We start from the raw sequence: 10,313 nt of genomic DNA, 5'->3' as shown, positions 1-10,313 counted from the left end.
CATTTCATTGTCTGGTTTCACCGTTGGTAGCCATTGTGAGATATGCACTAACGCCTCTGACACCAACCAACCTTCCGCCATGTTACCTTCCGAAAGAGCTCGTTATCGCACAAATCCTTTCAGGGTTTTCATGAAGCGCTCCAAGAAGAACATCCATCGCGTATGGACAGGTCCAGCAATCTCCACTTCGTCCACAAGATGCACAAGAAGGTGAACTTGTATCATGAGCATGCTAGTGGGCATGTATTTCTCAAAGAGACAGACCGTCTCAACTGCTCCCCGCCTTGCGGATTCAATAGAGGACGTCTTAATCTCTTTCTGTGAGATCCATTGCACCAAAGTCGACAACTTGTAAATGGCCCCGCGAATTTCTGGAGCTAGGCATCCCGCGATCGCGATCGGTAGGACAAACTGCCACAAATGAGAAAGCATTAAGAATAATGGTCACTTTTCAAATTTCAAAATGTCCACGCTAATTAAAATCCATTCTGTTCACAAACCTGACATATCTTATGCCAATCATGGGATTTTAGCCCAGACATTTGGTCATCTTTAGAAAATGCGAACCTGAGAGAACGCATCATACCCGTCGGAGTGCGGATAGACTTGATTACTTGCTTCACAATGCGCTCTTCTTTGGTAGACAAAACCCAGGGAGCGCGAGGAAGCTGCACTCCCCCTTCAGCACTCAACTGCGGCCAAAGCGCCTCCATCTTACCTACCTCCTTTAAATCCATTCGTGACCCTATAGTGTCTCTCTTTCCCGTGATGTGGTCCCATAGCAAGCTGCCCACATTTTTGAAAATATGCATGGGATCCAACAAGTGGTTGACCTGTAAGTGGGTCCAATATGGCAACTCGTAGAAAACTGAGAACCGTCGCATTCCATTTGGATGTGATTCCGGGTTTACCATTTTCAGCTCGTACCAACTTGCAGCGTTCATACGTGCTGGAGGTCGTCCAAGAAAACCTTCCCTGAGTTCATGATCCTCCGGCAAGAAAGCGGCGTGTCCTTGATATACCATCTTCTTCATGGTTCGTGACCTTCGGGAGTCTAACTGTGGCCCACACAATGGACATGCATGATAACCTGAGGTAACGAGACCTGCAAGGTGATCCACGACCTAGTGAATACTTGATTGAATGAAATAAAATATAGATATTACCAGCAAGAACAAAGGTCTACTCACCTGAGCACTCTCCCAATCCCGGAAAGTCATGCATCGTCCATATGAGAATGGCTCGAATGTTGGCTGACCGCCGACCATCGTGCCTTCTCATATCTTGCACCGTGACCCCCTCCTCCCACAAAATCTTAAGCTCATCGACTAATGGACGAAGATACACGTCCATATTTTTTACTTTGTAGCGGCCCGGAACGAGCAAGCTAAGGATGAGATGTCCTTTCTTCGTAGAAAGCCATGGAGGAATGTTGTAGTTGACAAGCACTATAGGCCACACACTGTAAGAAGTCAAGCGCAGACCGAATGGGTTCACACCATCCATGGCGAGACCGAGCCGAAGATTCCTTGGCTCTCGCGCAAAGCCTGGGAAGGTAGAGTCAATGTGGCTCCATGCGCACCAATCTGCTGATATTCATTGCACTCCATCCGTGGACCTATTCTGCATATGCCACGTTGTCAAGCTTGCCATGGCAGACGTGCAAAACATGTGGTTTATGCGGGGGATGAGCGGAAAGTGTCTGAGGACTTTTTGAGGGATGGTCTGTCCTTGCAAGTCCTGTCGATACCTGTGAGCACCACACTTTGGACATGTCTCCATAGTCTCGTATTCATCTCGAAACAATATGCAGTCGTTGATACATGCATGGATGTTATTGTAGTCCATGCCAAGCTTCCGTAAAACATGTCGTGCATCATCACGAGACTCAGGCATGGTGTTTGCAGGTGGCAATATATGATATTTCAATAACCTGAAAAAATCATAAAACACCTTGAAAAATCCATCCATGTTTGCAATAATACTGTTTTTAAAAAAAACAATGAAGTCTGTGTGCAAGGTACCTGAATAACTCAGTCACACTCGTATCGCTCCAACCGTATTTTGCTTGCACACTTAAGAGTGCAAGCAATGTCTTCAACCGAGATACTCGGCACCCATCATATAATGGTATGGATGCTTCCTCTCTGAGCGGGTCAGATGTCTCAACATCCATGGGAATCAATGCATCGATCATTGCCTCCATCTCAGGCTCCAAGATTGTAGGCAAGTCGGGAAGGTTGTCTGTCTCCTCTGGCATTGACGGTATAGATGGGCCTTGCAAGTGGTCGATTGGCTCCTGCAATCCATCCATCGCACGTCCACGAACTCTTCTAATTGGCCGCAAAGGGTGCACTCCCCCTTGGGTCGAGACATCACCCCCCTGGATACAAAATTTGCCAACAAGACCCAATCTTATCGCATATGGTTTTCAATTAGCTTGAGAGTACAATGCATGAAAAATGCTAACTTCAAATTACCGTTTGCTGAAAATCTGCAATCGCCTGATCAATGATCTCAGATTGAAACTCGCCAAATCGTCGTACGTGTTCTATAGACAATCGACGTTTTCGTCTAATTGCCAACTTGCATTGAGAGCAAGGACATGGGACACGCTGATTCAGATACGACTCGCGGTCTTGAACAATAAGACCTTCTTCGTTTGCCATCTTATCTACATTACAGCAAACGAGGCTTAAATGGATAGCTTTATGGAGATGTACGTCAAGTTGCAAGTTGACCATAAACCTTGCATTGTATATAGTAGTCGAGAGATTTTCCGATGTTATATCTCGGCCTTGTATCATGCTCAACGATTTGTTTGTCCCGGTAGATAATTATTTGTTATATCTCGGCTTTGAAATTAATGCGCGCCATCTATGAAATTTTATAACTATAGTAATAAAATTTATTTCAATCAATTCTACTCATAGTCATAAGACCTGAGAGAAATTATCCTATACTCAATTTAAGGGTTTCTTCTTCTATAACAATAATTTTGGGTTCATTTTGATGAAGTACGTGGCCGTATGCAAAGCACATTGCATACCATTATCAATACGTATATTATCTTAAATTTCCTTCCCCTCCCTCTCCCTCTCTTTCTCTCCCTCTCCCTCTCTTCCTCTCTTTCTCTCACCCTCTCCCTCTCCCTCTCGTTCTCTTTCTCTCCCTCTCTCATTTCCTCCCTCCCCCTCCCTCTCCCTCTCCCTCCCCCTCCCTCTTTCTCTCCCTCTCTCATTTCCTTCCCCTCCCCCTCCCTCTCCCTCGTCCTCTCCCTCTCCCTCTCCCTCTCCCTCTCCCTCTCTTTCTCTTTCTCTTTTTCTCCCTCTCCTTCTCTATCTCTCTTTCTCTCTCATTTCCTAAACAAGCAAAAAATAAAGTGATTTAAACATCCTCCAAGCAAAAGGGAGAGGGAGAGATACAATGCACTCTCCCTCTCTTTCTCTTTCTATCCCTCTCTCATTTCCTTCCCCTTCCTCTCCCTCTCACTCTCTTTCTCTCTCATTTCCTCTCCTAAACAAGCAAAAAATAAAGTGATTCAAACATTAAACAAGCAAAAGGGAGAGGGAGGGAGAGAGAGAATGCACTCTCCCTCCTTCTCCCTCTCTTTCTCTTTCTCTCCCTCTCCTATTTCCTCCCCCTCCCTCTCCCTCTCCCTCTATTTCTCTTTCTCTTTCTTTCTCTTTCTCTTTCTTTCCCTCTCCCTCTCCCTCTCCCTCTCCCTCTCTTTCTCTCTTACTCTCTCGTTTCCTCTCCTAAACAAGCAAAAAAGAAAGTAATTTAAACATTAAACAAGCAAAAGGGAGAGAGAGAGAGAATGCACTCTCCCTCTCTTTCTCTCCCTCTCCCTCTCTTTCTCTCCCTCTCTCTCCCTCTCCCTCTCCTTCTCTTTCATTTCCTCTCCTAAACAAACAAAAGAGAACGATTTAAACCTTCAACAAGTAAAAGAAAGAGAGAGGGAGACTCACCAATGAGATATGGCGAGCGTGGGCGGCTTCTCTTTGCAATGAGGGCTCCTCCTCTCCTTCGCGAACAACGGCAGTGGCGGTGGCGGCGGCGGCGGCGGCAGCAAGTCTCTTCCTCTTCTTCTCTCACAAAGCCTTGGCTCTCTCCCTCGCTCTCTCCCTCGCTCTCGCTCTCAAAAGGCGAAGAAAAGAAAATGAAAACGGCGCTCTGGTTTCGGCCGCGCTTTTTTTCCCTGCGGCGTCGCTATTGGCATCGCTATTTGCGTCGCAAATGCGACGCAAATAGCGACGCCAGTTGCGATGCCAATAGTGACGCCTATAGCGACGCCGATATCCGCCATCGCTAATCGGCGTCGCTAATTGCCCAATTCCTTGTAGTGATATGTTGTAAAAGTAGTACATAATAATGCTACTTACTCTTTGGCTGAAATGGATGGGACCATGATTAAGATACCAATAGCCGGGAAACGAATCAAACTCTTCAAATGAAGAGAATCTTCAACTTATGAACTTGATGACTTAGATATGAGCCCTCTACTTGAAGACATGTAGGAAGAAAAAGACTTAGAGAATGAAGATGAAGAAATATCAGAAGAAGACCCTCCTTGACCTGTGATCTTATGAAATGGCACATGCCAGAGAATGTGCAGGTTAGGAGGGGGTGAATATCAAAGAGTTTACTGTTCATAATATAAATCATGGGATTCTTATGAACATAGAAGAGCTTCACTGGAAGTTATATGAGGAATTTGCTTTCAAAATTCAGACATTGTTATCCAATAACCAACTTAGTTACATAAGTTCTTTTGTATTTAGCATATAATTTTCAGTTATACCATGTATATTTATGAAAAATAAGTCTATGGAAACCTATAACTTGGTCAACTGGAAGTAATTGATAGTCTACAGGATAAATCACATTGATTCAGGTGCAAAAATATGGTCAGAACTCAAGGAAAATGCCAAAAGTTGCCAAAAGTCCACTAGGTTCACATGGGACCTGAAGTAATAGACTTAAGTGACCAGCAAGTGACCTGGGTAGGTCAAAAAGTGACCAGGGCCTGAGCAGGGAGCAGCCCGCATTTTTCGACGCAAAATGCGGGCTGCACAGTCTGAGCACAACTAGAGAGAGCTGGAGCTATGGTGCATAATTTGAAGCATGCAAACTGAAGGTCAATAGGCCCAAATACTGAAGGTGTAAACATGGTGAGAGCTCCACTTCTCTACCCATTTGGTTTGATGAAAATGCATGTTGAAACAATCTATAAAAGAGGGAAATCTGAGAGAAAAGTATTCAGCCTGCTCTTATGCACGACTTCTCTCATTTTGTCTACCTCATTCTTGGTCCAATGAAGCCCGACTTGTACCCAAGTACTTGAGTGACTTTGGGGCAAGCAAAGGGTGAGGATTTTGAAGGTATATGGGCTGTTATGGGCTGAAATAACCAGTCATAAACAGGGCAGCCCACTGTTATGGTCCATTTTTATGAGCAAACAAGAGATTTATGTGGTTGTAATGGAAGGAAATGACCTCTTTTCATCAGGACTTTGTTCATTAATGATTAGAGGAGCTTCTTCATGAGTTTATGCACTCATTTTGAGCTTGATTATGGGCTGGAATTTTTTGTTTTAAAATAGGGCTGAAGCTAAAATTATGCTTCTTCAATTCATTTCATGTTTCATTGGCCCAAATCTTGAATGCATTTGAGTCTATCAACATAATACTTGTCCCAAAGGGTTGAAATCCATCTATGTACTTGAAATAAATGCCATTAGAACTTGCATTTGATATTCATAATTGAATTGAGAATCTGAAAATGTCCTTTATGATATGATGTATGTATCCAGAGGCATTTGATGTTATCAAGATAGAGTTATTTCTTCCGTTCATACATGGTAAATACATAGAGAAAAAGCTTGAATTCTTCTTCTGTACCTAAATCATTTCTAAATCCCGGATCTTATTAAATCCCAATCTATTTCCCCTTCCTGAACCTTGAATCCTAAACTCCTCTTCTGCAATAAGCCCCGGTGGTAGACTTTCAACCCTTAACACGAGAACATCGTGCCACCATTCGTCTAACCCCGTGCCCCCCCATAAAAGTTTCCCTCCCCACTCGCTCATCTAAACCCCCCCATAAATATTTCCCTCCCCACCCGCCCATCTAACCCCCCCCCATAAAACTTTCCATCCCCACCCGCTCGTAAAAATTTTTTCCCTCCCCACCTGCTCATGTAACCCCCCAACCCAATTTACTCCCTACTTGCCCACCATATTCGTCCCTCCCCCTCGACCTCCATATTTGGACCCCTGCAATATTTTACCCCCTGCCCTTTTTACCCCCGCCCCTCTTTTTGTCCTCCCCCCTATTTTTGTCCCCCTGCCCCCTACTTTTACTCCCCTTTCACACCCCCCTCTTAAGCCCCTATTTCCACCCCCACCTCCCTTGCAGCAACCCCCTTTTTTGGCTCCCGTTCCCATGCCGACACCCATTGAAACGCCCCCTACTGCATCTCGCAGCCACCCTCGGCACCACCTTTCCATTTCCTCGGTATTCGTGCCCAACTACGTTAATCACCACCATTAATCCCCCCACCCTTCCTGCGGGTGCTTGTGCGAGTGATCGCACGCATCACGGGTGTGTTCATGTAGTGTTCGGGTGTCATCCCCATAGGTGTGCACGCACGAGGACGTGCACCTGGACTTGTTCGTGCGGTGGTGCATGCCGTCCGAGCACAAGCAGCATTGCAAATTTTAATTAACACCTGGAAAAAAAACACCTAATGTAATGGAAAAAAAACACCTAATGTAATATTTCTACTGAAAATATTGTGTACACGCATGAGTCTCATGCAATGACGATGTCGGCATTAAAGATACGGACGGTGCGATCTTTTACTCGATGCATCCTAATCTTCATTGGCAGAAACATGACCAAAGGTTCAAAAAAACCCACTTACCCTTGTATGAACCTCCTCTTGGGAGGAGGTCATGAGGATGAATTTTTGGATTTATGGCAAATTTTTTAAATTATCCCCTCTTTTCCCTGGCCGACGGTCGTGCTGGAGGAGAGGGAGGGGAGGCGCTATGACCAAGCATCTAGCTGGAGCCATGGGGGGTTAATGCCCATGCAGTCAAGTCGCGTGGAGGGAGGGAGGAGAATCGACGCTGCTAGGCCATGAGAGGGAGAGAGGTGAGCCACCGCCTGAAGCTCTAAGTGTGCTGTGAGGGAGGGAAGATCGCCATTGAGGAACCGTAGCGCCATCATTTCGGCCTTGGCCGCCAACAGACCGCATTTGCCGCCTCCATTCTTTGTCCACATGGGGCTTTCCACGATCCCAGAAGCTTTAGAAGCTTCTTGGGAAGCTTGTAAAGCCCCCCCTTAGGAAGCCCCCCTTCTTGTGGGCTTCCACAAGCCTTTTCAAGTGGGTTTTATAAACCCCTCTCCCCCCCTGGATTTTAGCATCCATTTCCTTGCAATTTCCACCTAACCCCCTTTCCGTGAGGTTTCCACCCAAGTCCCCTTTCTCCTCGAAATTTCCACTGTAGTCCCTTCTTCTTGAAATGCCCACCCAAGTCCCCTTAAAGTTCGACTTATCCCGGGAATTAAACCCTTTTTCCCCCTTTTAGCATTTCACAAAGCCCATTTAAAACTACCTTCCTTGGGCTTTCATAGGCCTTATCAAGCGGGTTTTATTACTTTAAGCACCTTTTTTTTTTCATTGCAATCCCACCATAGCCGGGGTTCTTTTCTTCTAAAAAAATCTCTTCCCACACAAGCCTTTTAAAACCATTTTCATGGAGGAAGCCTATAAAGCCTTCTAAAGCCCAATTCCAAAAGCTTGTGCAATCGGTCAAGGAAGCCGAATCACAAAGGAAGTTTTGCATGCGAAGGAGACGGGCCAAGAACATAAGTCTGTGGCCAAGGCAAGAAGGTCGAAAACTTGATGGCTCCTAAGAAGGCACAAGGCGCAACCGGAGGAGGATCATCTCCTAGCATCCATGTGGACATTTCACCACAAGTCCAGGTTTTCTTCCTAATTTTGATTTACGTCATAATATCTCAATTGTGCATGATTCATTTACGAAAACTAGGATGCATTTTTTCGATTGAAATAATTTGGATAAATTAAAGGAAATAGCTTACGATCAAAGAATCGGTCATTTGTATTTTTCAAATAAACGAATGAAAAAAAAAGAGCATAAGATCTTTATGCATTCCTAGCAAGTGGTTTTTTAGGCATTGCAAAGTAACGAAATTAGATCAACTAATGATCATCTTTACAAAGTCGAGTTTATTGTTGTACACTTCGATTATGCATGGAAAGTATGAATCGCATGTCGCATTATTAGACATCTCTTCTTCGTAATGATTCGTTAAAGAAAGTTGCTAATAATCCATAGGAATTTTCAAGGCATGGAAATGGTTCTTGAGCTGCATGAAGTAGATTAAACTCTAGTCAATTGGTTTAAATCTCAATCAACTATGTAAATAGTTACGAGAGGTTGTGTAATGCTCATTCAGCGTACGAATATCTCATTTAGAAACGAAGTTAGAAAAAGCTGCATGGTTCACATAAAACCCTAAAGTATAGTAGCATGAATCTTGAATGCATGTTATAAAAGGATCAATTGGAATTATGCCATAACTTAACATATGCTTTGATCTTAACCAGAAAAGTTAGGGTTTGTAAATCTACTCATACGTAGGCAATGAATCATGTGGTTACGAAAATGGTATCGTAAATATCTTCAAGAATAGACAAGTAAATTGGTTTAACCTAAACACCTAAACCGCGAGGGACTCGTTCAAGAATGGTTAAAGCGATGTAACATATCCCAAGTGCTAACTGGGATTTAGCACGTTGAGGACGTGACCTAATTGCTCTTATTGCCAAAGCTGAAACTCTTATACCTAAAGTCTTGCCCACATTCACGAAATGTAGGGACAATAGGATGTGCTTGTGAGAGACGATCTAGGGTTTTTACCCTAAGGATCGCTCGCTAAAAGGATGAAACTCGATTTGAATTTGGAAACTTAGGACCGACAATGTCAGCTTTGGCAATCCGGAATGGAGTGTTATGAAGACACCCTAACCCTGTTTCCTATCTAATCATGATTCCGTGATTAGAAGACACCGTTCGATGGGTAAAATAGTCCCATGGATTAGATGCGACAGTGTTGCGACATGTTGCAGAGTCGCATGATCTTGTGATTTGATCACAAGGGAATAGCCAAATCCTTGGAATAAGATTGGCAGATTCTTTCGCAAGTTTATCTTGCAAGAGGATGAGTAGTCGTCCTGATATAGCATCTTTCTTAGGGAAAGTGACCAAGATAAGAGAATTAGATATTTGCTTGGAAGCAAAGGACCAATCAATAATTTGGAGCAACATACTTAATGTTAATAGAACTTAAGGTATTGGTTAAGTTGGGTTAACAGGGTACGGCCCTAACCCAAGGACGTAAGGGTTAACAAACAAACCCTTGGAAATCTTGCCAAGTCGCAATTGATCCCAGATTGAATGCTGAATGCATTCGGAAAGAAGGATTCACTCCTTAGCAATTGGCAAAAAATAATGACCACTGGAAATGATTGTGCTTGTAACAGCTATATAGAGCACTGTTTGTTTTGTTTTTTCAAAGAATTAAAGGATGAAAAGATATCTAATGCTTCAGGTTGAAGGCCTAAAGGGAGAGGCAGCCTCAATTACCCCCAACTGTCTACCTGACCCTAATCAAGGGTGTTGTTAACCATGCCGAGAAGGTGGACCGAACCCACCGCGAGAGGTCTCTTCGTTGAGCGCTACTTGGAGCACGAGGACGCTTGGGTGCCAGGGGGGCTCTGGCCGTAAATCCCTCGCCTTCCGGGCCCTACACAAGAGGCCAATATGACTCGGGATTGGATCTCGAGGCCCACATACTTGTCTACAGGCGCTGGCCGTAAATCCCTCACCTTCCGGGCCCTGCACAACAGGCCAACGTGACTCGGGATTGGATCTTGAGGCCCACATACTAGTCTACAGGCGGAATCTTGGATTAGTAATCCTTGTGCATTATTGGATAGCCTTCAGGTGGATTATGGATAAGCCTACAGGCTGGATTTTATAAATGTATTTCAAATATAAATATGATAACATGTTGAAAAGGAACTTGTTTGACATTGCTTTTCTATGTCAAGTGCTATGATTACGTGAAGGAACCAGTGCCTAACGGGCTAATTAAGGAAGCTGATTGATGCATGTCCAACTAAATGTGGTAGGTAATTAGACAACTAAAACAACCTGAGGAAAGTGCCATGGATGTGGCCATGGGTCCATCCTATGAATAGGTGGTCTCGGTTG

Source organism: Lygodium microphyllum, chromosome 19, assembly GCF_053477565.2.
Source record: "Lygodium microphyllum isolate KBCC chromosome 19, Lygodium_microphyllum_v1.1.10, whole genome shotgun sequence".
Taxonomy (NCBI): domain Eukaryota; kingdom Viridiplantae; phylum Streptophyta; class Polypodiopsida; order Schizaeales; family Lygodiaceae; genus Lygodium; species Lygodium microphyllum.
This window is presented reverse-complemented; position numbering follows the sequence as displayed.